This window comes from Pleurodeles waltl, chromosome 6 (genome assembly GCF_031143425.1).
Source record: "Pleurodeles waltl isolate 20211129_DDA chromosome 6, aPleWal1.hap1.20221129, whole genome shotgun sequence".
Taxonomy (NCBI): Eukaryota; Metazoa; Chordata; class Amphibia; order Caudata; family Salamandridae; genus Pleurodeles; species Pleurodeles waltl.
Genome location: NC_090445.1, coordinates 328,004,619 through 328,027,737, shown reverse-complemented (window position 1 = coordinate 328,027,737; position 23,119 = coordinate 328,004,619).

Genomic DNA, 23,119 nt, shown 5'->3' with positions numbered 1-23,119 from the left:
TCTGTCGATTCTAAGACATGGTAAGTGACCAGGGAAGCAATTTCAAATTCATGTGCTGGACACTGGTCACTGCGAGTTCCCCAGCTACATGATGGCTTCACCAAAGATAGGGATGTTTGGTATCATACATCTCGTATTGGTGATCCCACACTGATGCTAGTGTTGGATTTACCAATATATGCACAGAGAGGGCACCTTAGAGGTACCACCTGAGAAACTACCAACTACTAGTGTCTTAACTGACTGGTCCTGACCAGTTCAGCCACGTTTCTGACCCCCCACCCCTAATGTGAGAACCAGCGCTCTCTGGGCCCAGAGACAAAAACCTACACTGGGTGGGGGTACTGACACCTCCTTCAGGCAGGATGGGCATTCCAGGACCGGAAACTTCAAAGATCTAGCCGCCTTTGTAATGCAACCCAGGTCTCTCCAAATGGCAGAGATGACCAACTCCCCTGTCCTGACCCCACTTCTGGCGGCAAGACAGGTGGGAAAATTAGGCAGATTATGGTGTGTGGACACCACTTTTAAATTCCTCAATCTTGGTTTGATAGGAATTAGGCCTCTAGGGTCAGGGTTATGCCCACTTCCCAACGGAAGAGGTCATAGAAAGGGTGTAGTCACCCTAAAGGTGGGCAAGCCATTGGCTGCCAACTGGCACTCCCTGTAACACGCCTAAATTGAGTATTTAGGTGGCATCCCTGAACCCATGAAATCAGATCACTGCTGACCAGAAGAAGGACATTCCAGAGACACAAAAGGCAAGAACTGAAGATTTGTGACCGACTCAGTGCCAAACCTGCCAGCCTGCTTGTGGACTTCAACAATTGTGAGAAAGACGCCTTGTCCTCCAGCTGCTGAAACTCCCAAAAGCCCGGGAAGACTCCCAGCCTTCACCGCAGCACAAGGAACTCCCGTGGAGTAGCGAAGAAGCTCCCCCACATCCTTGCAGGCACCAAAGAACTGCTGAAGAGGACTCTGGACTGCCAAAACCACTGCTGGATAGCACTACTGTGCCTAAGCCTTCCAGCCCGTGTTGAAGTGGGCCAACGGTGCCAACCGGGTTCCAGCCTCTCCAGCAGCAAAGTCCATTGTGGGTTTACCCACTGTGACCTTCACACCAACGCCTGCAGTCACTTTGTGCAGGCCCACCTCAATCACGACTGCCTCTGGTGATGGTAACCCCAATGGTTCACTGAACCTCTTCACCCGAGGGCCCGGCCCGAGAAGAAGAGGACAACTGGTGTCATCGCATCCCCCAGGCTAATGAGATTCTAGCCCACTTGTTGGTACACCCACACTGATCCCCCAGGCCACGCCTGTAGCCTATTCTGTGGGCCCCCCTCCATCGCAACCACCACCGGTGATGGACACCCGACGGTCTAAGAACCCTCTGCACCTGGACGCCTACATCCCCGAGCATCGCAAGACCTGAGCCCACTCAATGGCTCACCCAAACAGGATTCCCAGTCCTCGCCTACAGCCTCTTTTCACAGTGACTGATCTCCATAGGAACGCATTGGGCACCAATGCTGTTTTGTACCCTGCACCCAGCCGTCCCCGTGCCGCTGAGGGTGTACTGTGCGTGCTGCCTTGGACCTTGGCCACTACTCACCTTAAGCCCAGGAGATTGGTCCTGTAAGTCGCTGTAATCAACCTGTTTGCTGACTTTGTTTTCCTCCCATAGGTTAACATTGAAGAACTCAAAAATTGCACTATGTCCATTTTATCAAGTGAAAAGTATTCATGCTTAAATACATTCTTACCTGGTAATGAAGTTCTGGGATTCAAACTATATAAAAAAACAAGGGTTCTTTTTCTAAATTGATCTCATATTTATTCTTTGAATGTTTGCCTCTCTGAGTATAACAACTGCTTAGCACTACCCTCTGAAAAGTCTAACTGCTCGCCCACACTGCCACAAAATAGAGCATTAGTCCTATCTACTTTTGCCTCTGCAAAGCAGTTGGGCATCCACTGGACTATCTGCAGGGTGGACTTCTTTTTACTACACCATATAGAGAGCCAGCTCCCTACACCAATGTCACCATTTCAGTCAGTAATTGACTTTGCAAAACAAAAAAATTACAAAATGCTACACATAAAAAAGCCACACAAAGAAAACCAGAACTCTCTACCGCCTTCCTAGCCAGAGATCTGACCCAAAACATTATAATGACTATGGCCCTCATTACAACCTCGACGGTCTTTTCCAAAGACCGCCGAGACTGCGGGCGCCAGAAAACTGCCAGTGCTGGTGGCATATCTGGCTCCCTATTTCGACTTTTCCGCTCGGCCAGCGGAAAAGTCACATCAACATTGCTGCCGGCTTGTAATAGAGCCGGCGGCAATGCTGATGTGCAGCGGGTGCAGTAGCACCCGTCGCACATTTCACTGCCCGAAATTGCGGGCAGTGAAATGCACGACGGGGCTATGCCTGGGGGCCCCAGCACTGCCCATGCTAGCAGTGCAGGGGCCCCCAGGGGCACCCCAAGTCCCCCTTGCCGCCAGCCTTTCCATGGCGGTGTTTACCGCCGTGGCCAGGCTGGTGGCCGGGGACTCATAATCCCCTTGCACCGCTGCCCCGGGGATTATGGCCGCCAGGGTGGAGGGGCCGGCGGTATGGCCGTGACTATAGCACCACGGTCATAATAGCTGGCAGAACACCGCCAGCCTGTTGACGGTGTTACCGCCAGTTTACCGCCGGCCACCAGGGTCGTAATGAAGCCCAATGTGCTCTAGTTTAATTTACACTTGCAACAGTGGATAATATTCTTCACTGGACAAGGTTCACAATACTTGGGTCCACGATCTAAGGGATCAGTCCGCTGTTTCAACAGTCAAAAGTATACCCGATCTCAGCCTCTCTCTTGCTCCCACTCAGAAGCCGCCAGCTCCAAATGTTGCACTTCAAAGATATCAAGGATCTTTTTAGCCTCAACCTTGCTGGTTTCCACTCCCTTCTTGGTTATGAGAGATTTATGAGTCAAGGTGGGCAGCATTTATCATCAGAAATGACTAATCAGCTTGTGGTGCATCCTTTTTAGTTCCCCACTGGGCACAAGAGGTTTAGCCTTCAGCTTGCAGGCCTGTTGCCCCAGCCACCTAGTGATCTTATACCTATTTGGCATGCTCTGTTTTATTCCACTTATGTTATTATTTCTTTTTGCATTTGCCATTGCTTACATTTTATAAGAAATGTTTTGATTTTCAATGTTAGTGCCGTTCTGAGAAGGCGCTCTTATCAGCATCATTGCCAGTGATGTACAAACTTATTGTCATCATTTCCCTTTCTCACTTATTTGTGACAGGAACATAATGGGCACTTGTTCTGGATTGTTTATGTAACTGCTGACACAAGTCTGCCATATTATCAGTTGTTTAGGTGCATACCTTCATCAGGGATCCTACATGATCACTATAGATACACTTCACACGGACAAGGTCACTAGAGGGGTTTCCTTCCAGGTGCCATCTGTGCTGCACGTCACCTTGCTGCAGAACTCAGCTTTTGTGTCACCACAGAGTCTGACCTCGAGACCTCATTCTAAGGTAAATAGGGCTGGGGGCGCTTCTCATGGACATCGTACTGGCAGATTAGGGTTTATCACACCTAGCTCTCTTTAGGGTAGAGATTATGCTCGCTTAGCTAGGAATTTATATATTATGTTTATTGTAAGAGGGTGGGGGTTTTCATATTTACAACTCTCATCTTCACAATTCTGCTTTTATTACTGCTCATTATCCTAATCATTGCAGCACATGAATTTTAACATAGATTGCAGTATTTTCAAGAAATCTATTGAAAACTCTCCTGCTTCTCCTTCTTTGCTTTTGTGTGTATGAGACTTATTGCTAACGAGAGAAAAGGGTAACTTCCATTCCACCACGACTTTCCTGAGTGGTCTCATCAAGAGTCCATGTGTAAGGCTGCCAGAAGTCACCTTTACTGTCAGAGCCGGGAGGGTTAGGCTGACAGTTGTTACTTGTTGGAGTGACTCAGTCACCTATAAACAGAAGTGCTGTCAATACTAAACCAGCAGTCTTGCTAAGGAGCAAGAGTCCAACTACAACATGGCGACACCAACAATGGTGTTTTGGCACTTATTTACGTATATCCTGAGTATCTCTGTCTCACACACAGCAGGTACCTTACTTCCATTATACGGAGACGTCCGTTATTTTAGGGGTAATCCTCCTCAGCTGAAACCATTAAAAGGATGTTTCCCCATTTGCTGTTCCTTCTCTGTACCCATTATTCAACATGGTTAATGCCATAGACATTCCAGAAAATGTCAGACACACATTAACACAACAACTAGTCGCCCATGGCTTAAAAGATGAGGGTGGGGATGTCACAGTTATTGTGGAAGCTCATGAGGCTTACCAAACAGAAACATTCTATTCATGGGTCACCTTTCCTGAAGAAGACAATACAACACATACATTTCACACATATCAATTAACCAACGTACTGCAGCGGTGGCTGGCTTACCAGTATCTAGAGATACTGCTTTCTTATCAAGAACATCAAAACTGGCTCAGTGGTGCCATACCACATGTAATACAACCTGTGAGATTAGGTCCCTTAAATAACGACAGACTAACATGGCCCATGTTTGCCACATATACGCCACATCCTTCCATACAGGCAATGCAAATAGTTGATGTATGCACACTTTATAATGAGCTAGTAGCACTTTATAGACGACTGGTGCAATTTGCTATGCAGTCCTTGAATACCACTACAACATGGCTGCACCAGCTGGTCACCAATTGGACGTTACTGGGATTAACCCACAAACAGTACATTCTATCGTGGACAAGGCACCCACGGAAAGTGAAAAAATTCTGTTCTGGATAGCACAAAAAACTAACCAGCTGGAAGCAGTGTTTCTCCATATGGGACCCCAAGATAAACATAGAATTCCTACAATGTGTTTGCTGTTCAGAATGGTTCCCTCAGTGGAAGACTGCATCACATGGGGTACAGTCTTCGCTTCAATTTGCACTACCACACATGGTATCCGGACAATTGCCAACTTACCAGAAGTGTTAAAACAAATTCAAAATGAGCATGGGGCTGCTCCAGTCCTAGATTTTGGGATGAAACTATGCACAACTTCGACACAGTCTCCTCAATAATACTCAGTAACATGAAAGGGGAAGCTGTAGCGTTGGCTACATGCCAATGGCTCAGAGAGAATCCACAGTTGGAACAGGAGCGTCAACTACCGAAAATTATTTCTGAAAGCTATACTAGCATAGGACGGGATAGTTTGGGAGCTAAGCCGAAGAAGCCTGAAATTCAGAGTACCACCCCTAAGGGCAGTACTAAACAAGCACAAGAGGGTTCTGAAAAACGCTAGGATAAACAAACACAAAATAAAGACAGAAGAAGTCAAGAGAGCAGATTCTCTGCATCCGGAGAGCTCCAAAAGGAGATATAGGGCCTGATTCTAACTTTGGAGGACGGTGTTAAACCGTCCCAAAAGTGGCGGATATACCACCTACCGTATTACGAGTCCATTATATCCTATGGAACTCGTAATACGGTAGGTGGTATATCCGCCACTTTTGGGACGGTTTAACACCGTCCTCCAAAGTTAGAATCAGGCCCATAATCTCAGAAGTAGAGAAACTTTAAAAGCTCCTGACAGATATACTGATACACATCCCTCTCGTTCCTTTCAGGACACGCCGAATAGACGGAGTGAGAGAGTGGGCCGGTCAGAGCAACGCACTGATTATGTAAAACAGAAGAAAAGACTCACCGCGTTCCTCAGACCAGAAAGAGGACAAATCCCCACATCAAAAGCCACAATTAAAAAAGAGGAAGGTGGCAGCGATTTCAATAAAACATGCCAGCAAACGTGAGAACATTGATGAGGAGCAAGATGGGGGCAGTGACCCTGCTGGACAGTGTGGCAGAAGTCACGATACATCGCCAGAGTCTGATAAATCATCTGGATGTGACAGTAACTAACGACTTTCTGGTAGTCAAGAAAGCGGACTGGCGCGTCCTCCCACCCAACAGGGTTTATGATTTAAATATCCAAATTGAGGGAGACATGGAGCGCATTATTAGTGTAATTTTTAGGAAAGAACTTAATTATGATATCCTATTGGCAAAAAAAACTGCCCACCTGAGTTTGTCTCCCAGCTCCCACATGGGGATGATGTCATTTTTGCCTTCTTTCTCAAATCTTGTCCTGGATGTGGTAAAGGAAGACTATACGGTTGACTTGGCTTTGGTGTAGATACGAAAGCTGTACCACAGACACATAAGGTGGGATAAAGATTCCCCCACCATGTAATACCTATGAGGTCTACACCTCAGTCTCAGCTTGAATATCCTGTTAAACATGAGGCTAAAGCTCCAGTGAGAGAAATTCTCACTCAACTAGAGTACCAGGTGTAGGAAGCTGGCCTGGTGTGTGGTGGACACCTATGGTGTTGTCACCCTATAACAGATCCAGGTATCCCCTATTAGTGAAGCATAGGCAGTGTCTAGGAAGCCTGGGCTCTCTAGAGGTAGCTGTGGATGAGCAGCCAAGACTTATCTGGGAGACATGCAAAGTTTATGCAATACCACTATAGTCACACAGCACTATCGCACATAAAAGAACTACACAGTGTTACAAAAATAAAGGTACTTTGTTATAGTAACACAAATACTAGAATACTAATAGGCAGTCCCCCAACTGGAGGTAATCACACTATTATATACACATTAGCAATCAGTAAAGAGCATAAAAAGCAATAAGCCTTGGCAAAAGAAATAGGAAATAGTGAGGGCCCTATGGGAGGGCCAAACCATATACTGAAAAAATGGAATGCAAAATACAGTCCCCCATCCAAGAATGTGGAATCGCTAGAAGGGAACTGGAGGAACTAGGAACCCCTAGAGATGAGTACCAGAGTGACCCCCAGTGTCCGGGAGAGAAGAGGTAAGTCCCTGGTTTTCCCCAAAACCAACTGGAGGACTTAGGAAAAGGACTGTGCAAGACCCAGATCAGACTGGAAGAACCCAAATGTGGATTCTGACAGAAGAGGACCTGCAAGGGAAGGGGACCAAGTACAGTTCGTGATGGAGACTCTGGTCGTGGCAGGAGCGACTACCCACCTTTCTGTGGATGCAGGACCAGGTCGACGAGGGACGAATAAGACCAGCTGTGCAGCGCTGAAGACAAAGAGGAGTTCCTGAAGTCATGCAGAAGGTATCCCATATCTGCTGTCGGGTTGCAGTGGGTCAGTGGTGCTGAAGAACCACCAACAAGCCTTAGCAAATGCAGCAGAAGAAAAAGACAGGTTGCAAGGCTGAAGTTGACCAGCAAGGTCCAGGGGACTCAACACAAGGAGGGGAATCCGGGGGGACCCTCAGCAGTCACAAGAGTCACAAGAACAGGATGCAGCCCCCACAGGCAACCCACTGGCAGCAAGCCAGCAAGTCACAGTGAGGCCCACGCAGCACACCTGAAGAAGGGTCTCACGTCTCTGGAGCAGCAGAGACGAGTCTGTGCTTTGCAGGAAGAGGTGCTGGGGGCTATACGGAGTCTGAAGATCCCTTGGAGCAGGAGTGAACAAGCCTTGGTAGCTGCAAGAGTCGCAGTGCACAGGGGTAGTGTCCTGCAAGCAGAGTCAAGGGCTTATGGTCTCCCAAGTTTTATAGCTGGTAGAAAGAACGAAAGGGGCCACTCCAGACCACCACCTGTGATGCAGGATCCATGCACTTCCAGAGGAGTGCAGATCCCAGCAGCCGGTCGTCGTTGCAGTTGGTGCCTGCAGATGCAGAGGAGTGACTCCTTCACTCCAAGGGAGATTCCTTCTTGCACCTTGGTGCAGGCTGAAGTCTCACCAACCGCAGAGGATGCACAGCTGGGGAAATGTTTCAGCTGCTGGAAGTAGCCAGCGAAACAATGTTGCACAGCAGAGCCGTCGTTGAAGTTGCAGATTGTTGGGTCCTGAAGAGTCCACTTGTGGTTCCAGTGGCCAGAAGATTAAGTAAATGATTCAGAGCAGTCCTGGTGGAATCTTGCACATCAAACCTGAAGACACACCCAAGAGGGAGACCCTAAATAGCCCAGGAAGGGGGTTTTGTGATCTAGCAGTGTGATCACTTATCAGGAGGGGACTGTGACATCACCTATCTGACCTAGCCATTCAAATGCTCCCAGGGGCCTCTGCCCACCTTGGATTCAAGATGGCAGAATCAAGTAGCCACCTAGGGAAGCTCTGGGCACCACTGCTGGGGTGGTGATGGACCACCTTTGTGCCAGAGCAGGGACTGGGGTCCCTGGTCTGGTACAAACCGGTTCATGCAAGGAGGGCACCAAAAGTGTCCTTCAAAGCAAACTGGTGGCTTGGGGCGGCTACCCTTCAGAAGCCTTGCAACACCTATTTCCAAGGGAGAGGGTGTTACCTCCCTCTCCCACAGGAAATACTTTGTTCCACCTTCCTCTGCCTGAGCTGGTCAAGCAGCAGAAGGGCAGAAACCTGTCTCAGGGGTGGCAGCAGCACGGGCTGCCCGGAAAACCCCAGAAGACTGGTAGTAGCAATGCTGGGAGTCCTCTAAGGAGCCCCCAGACTGCATGAAATCATACAATCAATACTAGCAACAGTATTGGGGTATGATTCTGACATGTTTGGTACCAAACATGCCCAGGTTCGGAGTTACCATTATGTAGCTGCACAGTGTCCAGTACACAGTTAAAATGGCTTCCCGCACTTACGAAGTCCAGTGAAATGGAGCTGGAGTTCATAGGGGCACTCATGCTCATGCAGGGGTGCCCTCACACACAGGGACCTTAACCCTGCCCTCTGGACAAGGAGGGACAACCATAGGGATGACTTATAGTGACCTGCTGCAGTGACCTATAGTAAAAGGGTACGCGCACCTTTTCACACAGGCTGCAATGGCAGGTCTGCAGACACATTTTGCATGGGCTCCCATGGGTGACATAATACATGCTGCAGACTATGGGGATCCCCGGTGCCCCAATGCCCTGGGTGCCTAGGTACCCTATACTAGGGACTTATAAGGGGGCACCAGTATGCCAATTGTGGGATGTGCAAAGTCCAGGGCAACCAAATTTAGAGAGAGAGAGCACAATCACTGGGGTCCTGGTTAGCAGGATCCCAGTGAAGACAGTCAAAGCATACTGACAGCAGGCATAAAGTGGGGGTAACCATGCCGTTATTCCCTGTTTCAAAACCAACCCATTCATATAGAATAGTCTTTGATTACAGACACTTAAACAACTACACACACGCATACGCAATACAAAATGCACACAGTACCGCACTAATTAACAACATAGTGCGTAAGAAATACAAAACAACCTTGGATATTTCCAACGTTTTTTTCTCCCAAAACTTAGCGCATAAAAGTCAGGACCTGAGTGCATTATCATTTGGATCACAAAAACGTTTTTGCCATTTGCCACGGGCTATAAGAACAGCTCAGGGTTGTTCTCTGCACGTGTTACAGCAATACTGCATCATACTGATCTCGAGGTGTTGTCCTATGTGGATGACATCTATCTCACAGATGATGACCTCAACATTTTTGTTGCCAGGATTGATCAGATTGTCTTAAGATTCACTACCTTATGCTACAAATTCAACTTTAAGAAAACAAAGCTAGCCTTTCTCAGTGTATTGATCCTGGGATATATGAGCTATCATTTGAGGGCAAGAGTCTGGCCCCGCACTTTTTAGAAAAATGTGCTCAGCTTCAACTACCAAATACCATCAAGAAACTACAGTCCATGCTTGGTTTCTTTAACTTTGGCAGAACTTACATTCCAGATTATGCACAATGCATAAAACCACTGTATGATTTAATTCTTCCAGATTTCTCAAGTAAACACTGGACAGTTGAACACACATGCATGCTTAGAGGGCGGCAGCAAGACATGCTAGAAGCAAGATACTTACACACATGTGACAAGAAAACAAATGTGGTCATCAAAATAATTGATGGTCCCATCTGGTACACCTAGGTCCCACTCAATGAGGGTGACACAGTGCTCATGGCATACAAATCACATTTGTACTCAAACGTCGTACAACGCTTTGCACCCACAGAAAAGATTCTGCTTTCTGTACAGATAGGTGTCATTAAGGAGAAGCCACTAGCCCAAGGGAAATGCATTATTGTTGTTACCCTTAGAGGCGGTCACCAAAGTGAGCGTTCCTTGCGCTAAAGCATTACATCCACGTTGGATTCAATGGGCAACCTCCCTGACTGCCACTGATGATGACTACATCTTTGACCCAAAACTTCAAACACAAGAATTTCTCCAATACGAACAAGAGTACCCCGCACCTACTAACATCTTGCCACCTGACAGACACCAACCTGTCATTTACACTGATGGTTCAGCATAACCTGCTGTAGGTACAGAACATCAATACTCAACCATTTGCGCAGATATGAGCGGAGTAACAAAGAATGATGTATTCCACCCTCAACATACTTACACCCAGACCCTGGAGGACTGAATTGCACAGTTGGCTGAGCTTAAAGCGCTTATCTTGGCCCTGGAACATACGGATCCTGAAAAGCTCACATTGATTGTGTGTGATTCGTACTACTGTGGTCAGTCCTACAATGATTATCTCAAAGGGGAACAACATAAAACACATAACTCTGTTGGGGGGGGGGGTGAACTAAAGGATAAGCTACCAGATGCTCATGTAGTACATATACTGGGCTATTAACATGTAGGAGTACACGTTGTAGGAAATGCTTTGGTTGATGAGGTGGCCTAATCCACAGCAGCTATGGCTTCTGTTGCAGGAAATTTTCGATCCCAGCATCATGTAACTGTGATATAGTGCATTATGAAAATTGGAGATCAATAAGAAACTAAACACAATCATAACTAAAGCATTAGCGTTTCATTTCACTTCATTCAGACGGAAACCGTGTGGTTTTCTATCTATTTATTTAAAAAAAAAAAAAACTGAAAGTGGATTTTATTTGGAGTGTCTCTTGATGCATCCAACCATAATTGAGAGGCAAAGGGCCAGATGTACGAAATTCTGGGTTTGCGACTCGCAAATTGGGAGTCGCAAACCCGGATGCAGGATGGTGTCCCTGACACCATCTGCGAGTCGCAAGGTGGTCACAAAGGCCCACCTCATTAATATTAATGAGGTGGGTCGCAATTTGCGACCCCCTTGCGAGTCGCAGCACTCACAGGGATGGTGGCTGGAGACAGCAGACCACCATGTCTGTGACTGCTTTTAAATAAAGCTGTTTTTTTTTTGTAATGCTCGCCTGCTTCTTTGTTTAAAGGGTTAAATCACGTACTATGCAGAAATATGTACACGTTGAAGATAAAATAATCAGTTTATTGTGGGTTTCGTTCACTATCCGAAATGGGGACTATTAAAGCTCATGCACACAGCCACACCTCCAGAAACAAAGCCACGCCGCCCACCCACCTGGGCTCTGAGTTTTAAGTGATTATTAAGAATAACGATTCTGCTCTACTTTGTCACAAATTCTCCCCCCTTTTCTTGTGACGGCAGTCTGGGTGAAGGTCTCTAAAGATTAGTCAGCCTTCCGTGCGGCTGTACAACAAATGACCACGCGATGGCAGTGTTTGAAAAATAGTTTAAACTCCGTCACAGAGTGTTCTTCGAAGGCTGCCTGAGCAGCACGTCTGCATTTGCACGTAAGTCATGTCCGGTGCACAAGTCAAAGTATAGTCGCGGAACCCCGTGTGGCAGCTTTTTACTTGCAACACCCGACAGTGAGTCCCCGAAAGCACCTAAGAAGCGAGCGATATGATGTATTCTTGGATGTCCCTTTTCTCCATCGTCAACGAAAAATTAAAAACAACATTCTCTATTGGTTAACCGTCAGTTTTCTGTCTACTTTACCTCTGAGATGATCTATTATGTTTCAATAGCTGATTAGCTTCATTTAATGTACTAAAAATGAGTCAGGTATCAATATATTACTGAACGGGTGAGGTTACATTGTCACTGCTTATACTGTAAATGTAAACGAGTGAGACAATCAGTGTGAATCAGTTGGTGAACTATACGAGGGAAGGAGGACCAGGAAGAGGGAGTGAAAATATTCCCTCCCACGCACCTCAAAGCATGGTCTGACCTCCGTAGTTAATACACCATCCAGTCAAAATACTGAGAGGCTGAAATGCGACAAACTCAAGCTTCAGGATAAAGGTCGGCAAATCAGGAGCAAGAAAGTGAGACAGGCGACAAAGCCATCCAATCACGAGCAAAGTGCTGACCCAAAGCCCACTCTACGTAAAAGTAATGCGTTGGAAACAATAGGTTTCCTATAGACAGGTAAAACACAACCAGGCTACTGAAGCATTAACACCAAACCATCATATCTTTAAAAAAAATAACTTGGCGTACTTTAGTTATGGAAAAGAGACACCTTTTTAAGTTTAAGTATTTTCCAAATATCACCTGTTTGCTGAAAAATGCTGTCACTGAGTCATTTCGAAGCACAGTTGCCCTTTGAAGTGGTGAACATACATGTGATTTACCAAAAGTAAAATTAACTCTAGAATATGTTCACATTTTTTAAGTGTGATTATTTCCTTCCTTTTTAAATAACCTTATTGAATTAAGGAGGCCCCTGTGACCCTGATTGAGAGTCACAAAGTACCGGTGAGATAGTAAGTCTGCACCTTTAAACACAATTGCTCAGTGATAACATCCCACCAGGACCACACAATTATCAGTTAATCCCCACAGAATCGGAAATAAACGTGCAGACCACGATTTATTGGCCATAATCCTGCAGAGTATGCCTTTTTGTGCATCACCTGTTCTGTGCAGGTGGTAAATGTAAGCGAAGGAGGGTGGTAAGAGGAACTGAAAGGTGTAGGAGGTAAGGAGACAACACTCCTTAGCAGGCCAAAGTGTCATGGATTGGGTTCTAGCAGGGGCCAGGGAACAAAGCAATTTTACTGGCCAGTTTTCCTGTCGGTAAAATTGGGTCCATTGAACAACAGCCATTCATGATTAATCGGAGCAAAATTCCACACAGGATTTCAGCTCTGCTCAATTTATAATCTCGGCCTGATCACAAATCTCATGTATCCTCTCATTTTTTTAAGTATCATGAGCAATTAACTTTGACTTAATTTGTCCTCCCTCAATGTGATGAAAATATATAATAGCTAACTAAAAGTGCACAACTTATTAAAGCTATTTATACATTCCTTAAAATATCTTTGGTAGAACAGCAGGCATGTACCTTTCTTCATTATTTCATGCAACGCGAGTGATTAAATATTTATAAATGCATGGATTTTTCTTTTTTTCCTAAAACAGTCACCGTGTGCATTCAAAACTAATTAGATCCCTGCAAGCGTGTGGTGTAAATAAGAGTACATACATTATAGACATATCTACATTCATGTGTAGCTTAGGTTTTACTGTTAAATACATCCATTAAAGTGAGGGGTATATGAGGTCGTAACACTGCTTTCTGTGTCGTCACTCCGTGTAATGTCATTGTGCACTCTCTATGTAAATTAGTCTCCCCTCGCTTATTTTTTTAGGGATTTTGATCGGAGTACTTGACTAGCCGAAAAGCATTATGCACATGGACAGACTGTCTAATGGATTGGGGCAAGAGGACAGACTGGGACTGCTTGGGGTTCACATAAAATAGTGTAATTCTGGCTGGAGCACACGGACCGAGCATAAGGTGGTTTGTGGCACATGGGCAGGCAGCAGGACGTGCCCTGGGGCGCAGGGAAAGGCTGTGCTGAAAGCATAGGGCATCTGGACAGAGTATGAGAAGTATGCGGCACATAGACAGATTGTGAAGAACAATGTGCACATGGAAAGATGTGTGCGACAGACTTAGCGTAAGATAGCTTGGGACCTGGCGAGAGAACGGCTAGAACCTGGGGCTGCAGTGGGCTGCTGGAGGTATTTTATATGTATATGTAGGAAGTTGGCTCAAAGTAAGAGATAGTATGCACAGAGTCCAAGGGTTCCCCTTAGTGGTAAGTTAGTGGCAAAATTAGATAATTCTAATGCTCTATTTTGCTGTAGTGTGGTCGAGCAGTAGGCTTATCAGAGGGTAGTGTTAAGCATTTGTTGTACACACATAGGCAATAAATGAGGACACACTCAAAGACTTACTCCAGACCAATAGTTTTTATATAGAATGCAGTCGCGGGTCAGGGGGAGCCTCTGGATTCTCTCTGCAGGTGTCGCTGCAGGGGTCCGGGGGGTCGTCTCGGGCTACTTATGGGGTCGCAGTCGCTGGAGAGTCCTCCTTGTGGTGTTAGTTCTCTGCATCTCGAGCCGGGGGCATCGGGTGCAGAGGGTGAAATCTCACGCTTCCGGCGGGAAGAGTGAAGTCCTTTAAAGTTGCAAGAAAGTTGCAAAGTTGTTGTTGAAGGTGAGCAGAGCTGCTGCTCACAGGAGTTTCTTGGTCCTTTGGTTCAGGGCAGTCCTCTGAGGCTTCAGAGGTCGCTGGTCCCTGTCGGATGCGGAGCTGGTTGCAGGTTTTCGAGTCAGGAGACAGGCAGGTAGGGGCTGGGGCCAAAGCAGTTGTCGTCTTCTGTCTTCTCTGCAGGGCTTGTAGGTCAGCAGTCCTTCTTTGTTAAGGTTGCAGGAATCTGATTTCCTGGGTTCTTGGGTGCCCCTAAATACTAAATTTAGGAGTGTGTTTAGGTCTGGGAGGGCAGTGGCCAATGGCTACTGTCCTGGAGGGTGGCTACACCCTCTTTGTGCCTCCTCCTTGAGGGGAAGGGGGCACATCCCTAATCCTATTGGGGGAATCCTCCAAACTTAAGATGGAGGATTTCTAAAGGCAGGGGTCACCTCAGCTCAGGGCTGTCCTGACTGGTGGGTGACTCCTCCTTGTTTCTCTAATTATCTCCGCAAGCCTTGCCGCCAAAAGTGGGGGCAGTGGCCTTAGGGGCGGGCATCTCCACTAGCTGGGATGCCCTGTGGCGCTGTAACAAAGGGGGTGAGCCTTTGAGGCTCACCGCCAGGTGTTACAGTTCCTGCAGGGGGAGGTGAGAAGCACCTCCACCCAGTACAGGCTTTGTTGCTGGCCACAGATGACAAAGGCACTCTCCCCATGTGGCCAGCAACTCGTCTGGTTGTGGCAGGTTGGCAGAAACTGGTCAGCCTAACACTAGAAGTCGGATTGGTATTCAGGGGGCATCTCTAAGATGCCCTCTGGGAGCATTTTACAATAAATTCCACACTGGCATCAGTGTGCATTTATTGTGCTGAGAAGTTTGATACCAAACTTCCCAGATTTCAGTGTAGCCATTTTGGAACTGTGGAGTTTGTGTTTGAAAAACTCCCAGACCATATACTCTCATGGCCACCCTGCACTTACAATGTCTAAGGTTTTGCTTAGACACTGTAGGGGCATAGTGCTCATGCACATATGCCCTCACCTGTGGTATAGTGCACCCTGCCTTAGGGCTGTAAGGCCTGCTAGAGGGGTGACTTACCTATGCCACAGGCAGTGTGAGGTTGGCATGGCACTCTGAGGGGAGTGCCATGTCGACTTAGTCATTTTCTCCCCACTAGCACACACAAGCTGTGAGGCAGTGTGCATGTGCTGAGTGAGGGGTCCCCAGGGTGGCATAAGACATGCTGCAACCCTTAGAGATCTTCCCTGGCATCAGGGCCCTTTGTACCTGGGGTACCATTTACAAGGGACTTATCTGAGTGCCAGGGCTGTGCCAATTGTGGAAGCAAAGGTACAGTTTAGGGAAAGAAACTGGTGCTGGGGCCTGGTTAGCAGGGTCCCAGCACACTTTCAATCATAACTTGGCATCAGCAAAAGGCAAAAAGTCAGGGGGTAACCATGCCAAGGAGGCATTTCCTTACAGTATAGACATCAAGACAGTACTCTACATCCGGGGTGTACATCAGTAACTCGGAGTGTAATTTGAGGTGGGGTACCTGGGCTTCCCCATGGATCAACAACACTTGAGGCACAAGCACATGGGCATTTTGCCCCCATGCCTCTCTCCCCCTGCTTGCCACAGGGCAAGGGATAACAAGGGAGAGATTAACATGCAGTAACAGCTGTGTACTGGCTCAACAGGAGCTGCTATTACGAACAATTTCACGTTTTAAAACTGCTTTTCACCCTTTTTTTGTCACTTAATTTGTGACTTCTCCTTGGAGATTCATAGAGAATGTTGAGAATGTCAAATGTCAGACATTGCTATGTAGGGGATGAAGAGTGCAGGAGAAGGCAAATATCCACAACCCTCTGTTGAATTTATATTCAGTTTTTTTGGGAAGAGGTGGAGAGAATTGGTAAAGAAGAGGACAACAGTACATGCCAGAGCTCCTAGTATTTATGTGAGGGGGGATAAGGCGCGTACTTACATAAGTGCCTGCCATAAATCTATTGAAATTACACTTGTATATGCTAATACTGTAGGAAGCTGGTTCTGTATATGTTGCACTAAAAAGAATGCAAAGAGTCCAGTGGATCCTCCATTAGTATGCAGAGGCAAAGGTAGGTAGGACTAATGCTCTATTTTGTGGTAGGGTGGGCGAGCAGGTAGGCTTATCAGAGGGTAGTGCTAAGCATTTGTTGTACTCACAAAGGCAATAAATTAGATACACACTCAAAAAATAAATCAGAGACCAGTTTAGAAAAGTAACACTTCTTTTTATATATACTTTAAACCCAAGAATTTCGTTATGAGTTACGCATGTTTTCAAGAATAAATACTTTTTAGTTTCAAAAATCGACAATGCAATTTTAAAGTTATTCAATGTTAACCTGTGGGAGGAAAACACAGTCTGCAAACAAGCACTGATTGACAACTCACTGGACTAATCTTGTAGACGTAAGGTAAGTACTGGGCAAGGGTCAGGACCACACCAACAGGTCACTCAGGGAAGCACTGGGGCAGCCAGGTGCAGAGGTGCAGTACGCATCAGGTGCCCAATGTATTTCAATGGAGATTGGTCTCTGTGGATTTAGGCTGCAGGCTCCGTCTGGGAGGGCAGTCAGGGGGCAAACAACAGGTAGGTCACAAACATGGGGTGCTTGGGGACCTAGGCGCACCTTTGGTCCTTGTCACCAGGGGATACGGGTGCAGGAGTGTCCTTTGACATCGGGGTTCCTTGTCCTGGATCACTCACATTTGGGGGTCCTTTGGCTGCAGAGTCCTTTCTTTGGAGTTGGTTGGAGAGCAGGTACACTGCTCACGGGAGACTTCAGTCTTTTTTTATGGCAGGCAGTCTTCTCAGGTTTCTGGAGGTCTAGCTGCAGAGGATGGTGTGTTTTGTTGCAGAGTCCGTCGAGGAGTGCAGACAGGCCGGCTGGGTTGGTTCCAGGTCAGTTGCTTCCTCTACTGCAGGCGCGTCTCTTCTTTGTCCTTTTCTTCTTAGGTCATCAGGATCTGAGTTCTACGGTTCAGGGGTGCCACCTAAATACACAATTTAGGGGCGGTACAGGGAATGCCAGGTGGTAGCCAATGGGCTGACCATCTTTAGGGTGACTACACCCTTTCTATGACCACTTCCGCTGGGAAGTGGGTATAACCCTAAGCCTAGTGGCCTAATTCCTTCCAAACAAAGATGGAGGAATTTAAAAAGTTGTGTCCACTTCAGCTCGTCCACCTTACGGGTGGGACTGGCATGAAGCGGGCACAACTCCTTATCTGCCTAAATGTCAAGTGGGGTCAGGACAGGGGGGGTTGGTCATCTCTGCCATCTGGAGACTCCTTGGTCACATTACAAAGGTGGCTAGGCCTTTGAAGTTTCCCACTCTGGAATGTCCAACCTGCCTGGGTGAGGTGCTAACACCCCCACCCAGTGCAGGCTTTTGTCTCTGGCCCTCAAGAGTGCCAGATCTCACCTTCTGGGGGCAGAAAAGTGGCTAAAGTGGTCAGAACCAGTAAGTCAACACACAAGTAGCTGGTAGGTTTTCAGGGGGCCACTCTAAGGTGCCCTCTTAGTGCATGTATTAATAAATCCCTCACTGGGTTCAGTGCGGGTTCATTAATCTGAGATGTTTGATACCAAACATCCCTGGGTTCAGAGAAGCTGTCATGTATCTGGGAAACTTGTAGTGACCAGTGTCCAGCACATGTATTTAAAATGGCTTTCCTGTTCACGCACTATGTCTAAGAATCAACAGAGACATAGGGGCATATCTGCTCATGCAAATATGCCCTCACATGTGTCCTGATACACCCTGCCTTAGGGGTGACTTACACCTGGCACATGCACCAACACACGCAGTCTGCAATGGCAGCACTGTGTGAGTTTTGGGAGGGGTTCTTGAGTGTGGCACAACTGGTGCAGCAGCCCTCAGAGACCTTTGTTAGCACCCTAGGCCCTATGGGTACCATTTACTAGGAACTAACAGAGGGTGCTAATGTGTGCCAATTGTGAAGAACAACTGTGCAGTTTTGGGAACGAGCCTTGGCATCAGCGACCTGGTTACCAGGGACCCAGTGCACTCTCCGTCGAAATCACATCAGATACCAGGCAAAAAGTGGGGCTTAACATGCCAAAAGGGGTGCTTTCCTACAAACACCATTGCTAAATTGTTGTCAATCTATAAAGTTACTCTTTGTTTATTGATCTTATCTGCATTTGCCAACATCTCATGCACAGAAGTTGTGTTAGAGCTGCTAACTAGTATTAACTAGTTGCATTCAGTGCCTCTGCTGTAAGTAATGCTAATATCTTAACAGTCATGAATTCAAATATGTTGCAGGATATTGCTCTATATATTAATAATACCAAGAATATTATTTACTTTTCAGCATACCCTGGCACCACTAGCACCTCCCCATCCAATACACCGCCCTCCTAATGACCCCTTCCACTTGCTCAAAATGTGAGTTTTGTTTCTGGGTACATCTATTGATATCTGTTGTGAAATCTACAACTCCGCCTACATTGATCTCACTAACATACTTCCCTGAGTGGTATTGAAACACTTTTTCAGCTAGGTCTTGAGTCACCTTTGGCATGGTATTCACACACCTCGGTCTTGTAAAAAAGAAGGTCTAGTTCCCCTGGACTACTCCAGTTAAAATAATGAGTTGACCTACACTGGTACTACTTAAGACCTATGGTAAACCGATGTGCAGTATTGTGACCGACAAACTGCTTCTGGGAAAAACCATCCCTCGACTCAGTCATTTTCCTTTTTCACCAATGAGCTGCTTCTCCTCTATAGTGTGTTTGTCTAGCCCAATATGGGTCACTTAATTCACCTAGGATCAAAAAGGCGGAGGTGTGAATTGGGTTTTGCACAGGACAGATGCACTCCTAGTCATCTGAAGGAATTGTGCAAGCAGAATGTACCTACTCCATTTTAAACGGAGAGCATAGGGAATCACTTGCCATGTCCCGAGATATCCTGGACGTGTTTGTAAGAAAGGTAAGTAGGGGGACCATCTCTGCCAAAAACATGTGTAACAGTGTGCTTTTTTTTTTTACAGAGGACAGGCCACCACCTGCTCGCTGTGCAGCGTATTTGGTGACTATGTGGGTCTACATATGGGCCTATTTTTTGTGCCTCATTGTAGTCTGTTCCTGGTGAGGCCTCTTCCATCATGCAGACTGCCCATGCAGACTACATCTTGAATTGTGGATCCCCTAAGCCAAGGACACAAGATTGGTGGCAAGATATGGACAATTGTACAGGGCACTACTATAAGAAAGAGGGACTGGCTAGCCCTGGACCATAACTCTGGCCTGGACATGATCAAAGGTTTCTAGAGTAATGGGAGATGGTTCATGAATTTCATTTTCCAACATTTTCAGAGATCAGTGACCAGCTCAGGTCACAAACTCCACTCTTGCATTTATTAACTACGAGCCTAGTCTGTGGTGGTTCCAGCCGTCTGGAACAAACACCTACCTTTTCTGATCACTTCAAATTCAGACAGCACCTAAAAACTGGGTATTTTCTAATGGTTACCTCTGATAACTGTAAAATCTTCCATTTGCATCAATAACTTGTCTACCACCTGAAGACCATTTGGGGTGGTTCAGCATGCACATTATTTTATTGGTGGACATGATGGTGGCAGCATAGGAATGGATTCACCCTGGTCCGATACTGGCCGGAATTAACAGGTGCTGTGCGGGTGCCCACTAAGGGCCCGGATCGCCAGAACCATAAGGGCAAGGGCCTGACACAATAGTGCACCGGAGCAGAGGCCAGAAGAGGCCCAGTACAGTGCTAAAACAGGGCTCATGAGGCGGTCATGTACCACTTGCACAATGGTGCCTGCACCCATCTGATAAAAAGGCACAGCAGGCAAGAGCAAGTGAGTGCCACTCGGGCACCTACCAGACTCCCGGCCACCAGAGGTATTGGGGTGGTGTCTGACGCCACGTGAACCTCTAGCAAGAACCAGAGGAGGTCCAGCATGAGGAAGCTGAGGTGAGCATATGTCACGCACCAAATGGCAGCCACGCCAGCTTGAAAGTTGTCCAGCAGGTAGGCAGCTGCCCAACCTGCAGGAAATGACTATCATGCCTCTCTGCAGAGAACAGTCAAGTACTATGGGGTCCCAAGGACACTCACCTGGCACTGAGCAGCAGGATATGCTGACTCAGAGCAAGGCGCATGCATCAATAGGTCTGTCAGACGCTGTGAGAGGAGGTATCTTTTTGCATGGTTAGTCCCCACTTTTTACCTGATATTGATGTGTTCTAGAAGTTGGTAGTGCCCAGGGCCCCTGCTATCCAGGTTCCCTGGGCCAGAGCTCTTTCCCTGTATCTGTTGTGATGCTTGGCACAATTGGATATACTCTTATATATCACTATAAGACCCTAGTAAATGGGTAACCCAGTACCCAGGGCATGGGATAGTATGAATAGGCCCCTGAAGACAGCAGCACTAATTGTGCCACCCTCTAGGCCCCTGCACCCAGATGCACCCAGCACTGCCAGTGCAGGCTAAGTGTACAGGGGCAAACCTAATAAGGCAAACTCGACATGGCACATTTCCAGTGTGCCCTGTCCAGCCTACACTGCATATAATATGGGTAAGTCACCCCTCTGGCAGGCCTTATAGCCCTAAGGCAGGGTGCACCATACTATATGTGAGGGCATAATTGCATGAGCAATATGCCCGACTCTGTCCTTACCAAACCTGGGACATAGTGAGTAAACAGAGCAGCCATTTTAAGTACATGTACTGGACACTGGTCAAACACGAGTTCCCCAGATACATGTTGGCCACTCTGTACCCTGGGTTGTTTGGTATCAAACAACTCAGAATATTAAATACAAACTGGTACCAGTGTTGGCTTCAACCCTAAATTTACCCAGGGGGCAACTTAGAGGTGCCCCATGCAAAAGCTAACCAAAACTGGCATAGTTGCTGACTGGTTCCATCCAGCCTATCACTTCCAGACGGCCAATATACAAACCTGGTGGAGAACCATGGCTCTCCAGTTTGTAAAACAATGCACATCTTGGGTGGAGGAGCTAACACCCCTACTCTCAGGAATGTGCAACACCCTGGAGGTGAGCTTCAAGGGGCTACTGCCCCTGAAACCCGAGCCCCCAAGACTGTTGCTAGCAACAGATGGCTTCCCCCTTGCAAGCCTTGCGGAAGCAAAGACGGGAAACCAGACAAAGGGTAGGAGGAGTGGCCTCACTGAGCATGCACCACCCCAAGAAGCTTGCAGGCGAAGTGGACCCTCCATCTCCTTTTCTTCCTTGTTGAATGACAGGAAAATATCCAATAGGGTTTAGGGAAGTGACCCTTCCCACAGGAAGTGGTCACTTTAGTGGGTGTAGCCACCCAAGGGTAAGTGTCCCATTGGACACTACCAGGTTCCCCCAAAAACATCCACTAAATTCAGTATTTAGTGAGTTTCCCTAGACCAAGGATTTAGATTCATCTGGAAGAAAAGAAGACAGCACCAAAGGACCCGCCAAGATGAGAACAGAGGACCTGCTGCACCAGTGTCCCAACAACGCCGTTGCGGAGGAACTGACCACTGGACCGACCTAAAAAAAAAACCGAGGACCTCAAGGCTTCGCAAATAGCCCAAGATCTCCCTCCTGAGTGGAGGCACTACTCAAGAAACCAAAGGAACCTGCAAGGTACCTGCAAACCGGTGAGGGACACTTCACTAACCAGACGACATCTCCGCAACCGGAAGTTGCAGCCAGACCAGACGACACACCAGCGACAACCTGGATGACATCTGCAAGTGTGCTGAGATTGGTGGCACAGTGCCCTCCCATGGCCGAGATGTGGCAATACCCCAGGTACTGACCAGTGTACGTCGGACATCATCAACAACAGCTCACCCAGAGCTGCAACTGGAACAGGAGGAAGCCCCAGTCAAGAGACTTCAGTGACACCTTGGACCTCCCACCAGAGCGTCCGCGACGTCCTGCAAGACCTCAAGAAGACTTATCTCCAGGTCCAAAGGGCCGCTTTGCTCACATCATCCAAGACCTCCAAAACGCCCTGCACCTGGCCGCCCTGAGCCTTGCATTGCAGGATGTCCTGTTTGCCCCGGGTCCCCAACCCCTTTTGACCTCATCAGCCCAAGGGGACTTCCAGACACCAACTTTAAATCTGCAAACTAGCTCCTTTTCCAAGTGGCCCATCCAGGTGGCCCTGTGCCTGTGCCAAGAGGTTTTCCAATGCTGCCCCCACCGGAACAGGGAGCCACCAGAAGCTCTCCACCTGGAACATGGTGCCCACCGACTACCTCGACCACCCTGCAAAAGAAGAGACTGGTAACCAAACCATACGATTTTGAATGCATTTTTAAAAGAGATTGCCTATTGATTCCTATGGTGCGTAATTACACACAGAAAGACTAACTGTATCACAACTTTGAAAAGTCATTTCTTAAAAAGTACTTAACGTATCATAAAGATCTTGGCCTTAAAATGTATATAAAAGTCTAAAGTATTTTTTTTATAAAATCTGGCCTTGAGTTATTCATTCAGTGTGTGTGGTGCATGATTGGAATTGTGAGGACAGCAAATATTTAGCACATCTGCTGGATTAGCCTAACTGCTCGATCAGCTATCTTACAAATTGGAGCATTAGGTGGTCTAATTTGTACCTCTGGAAACCAACGTGCGGTTGCCTGGACCCCCTGCATAGTGTGCC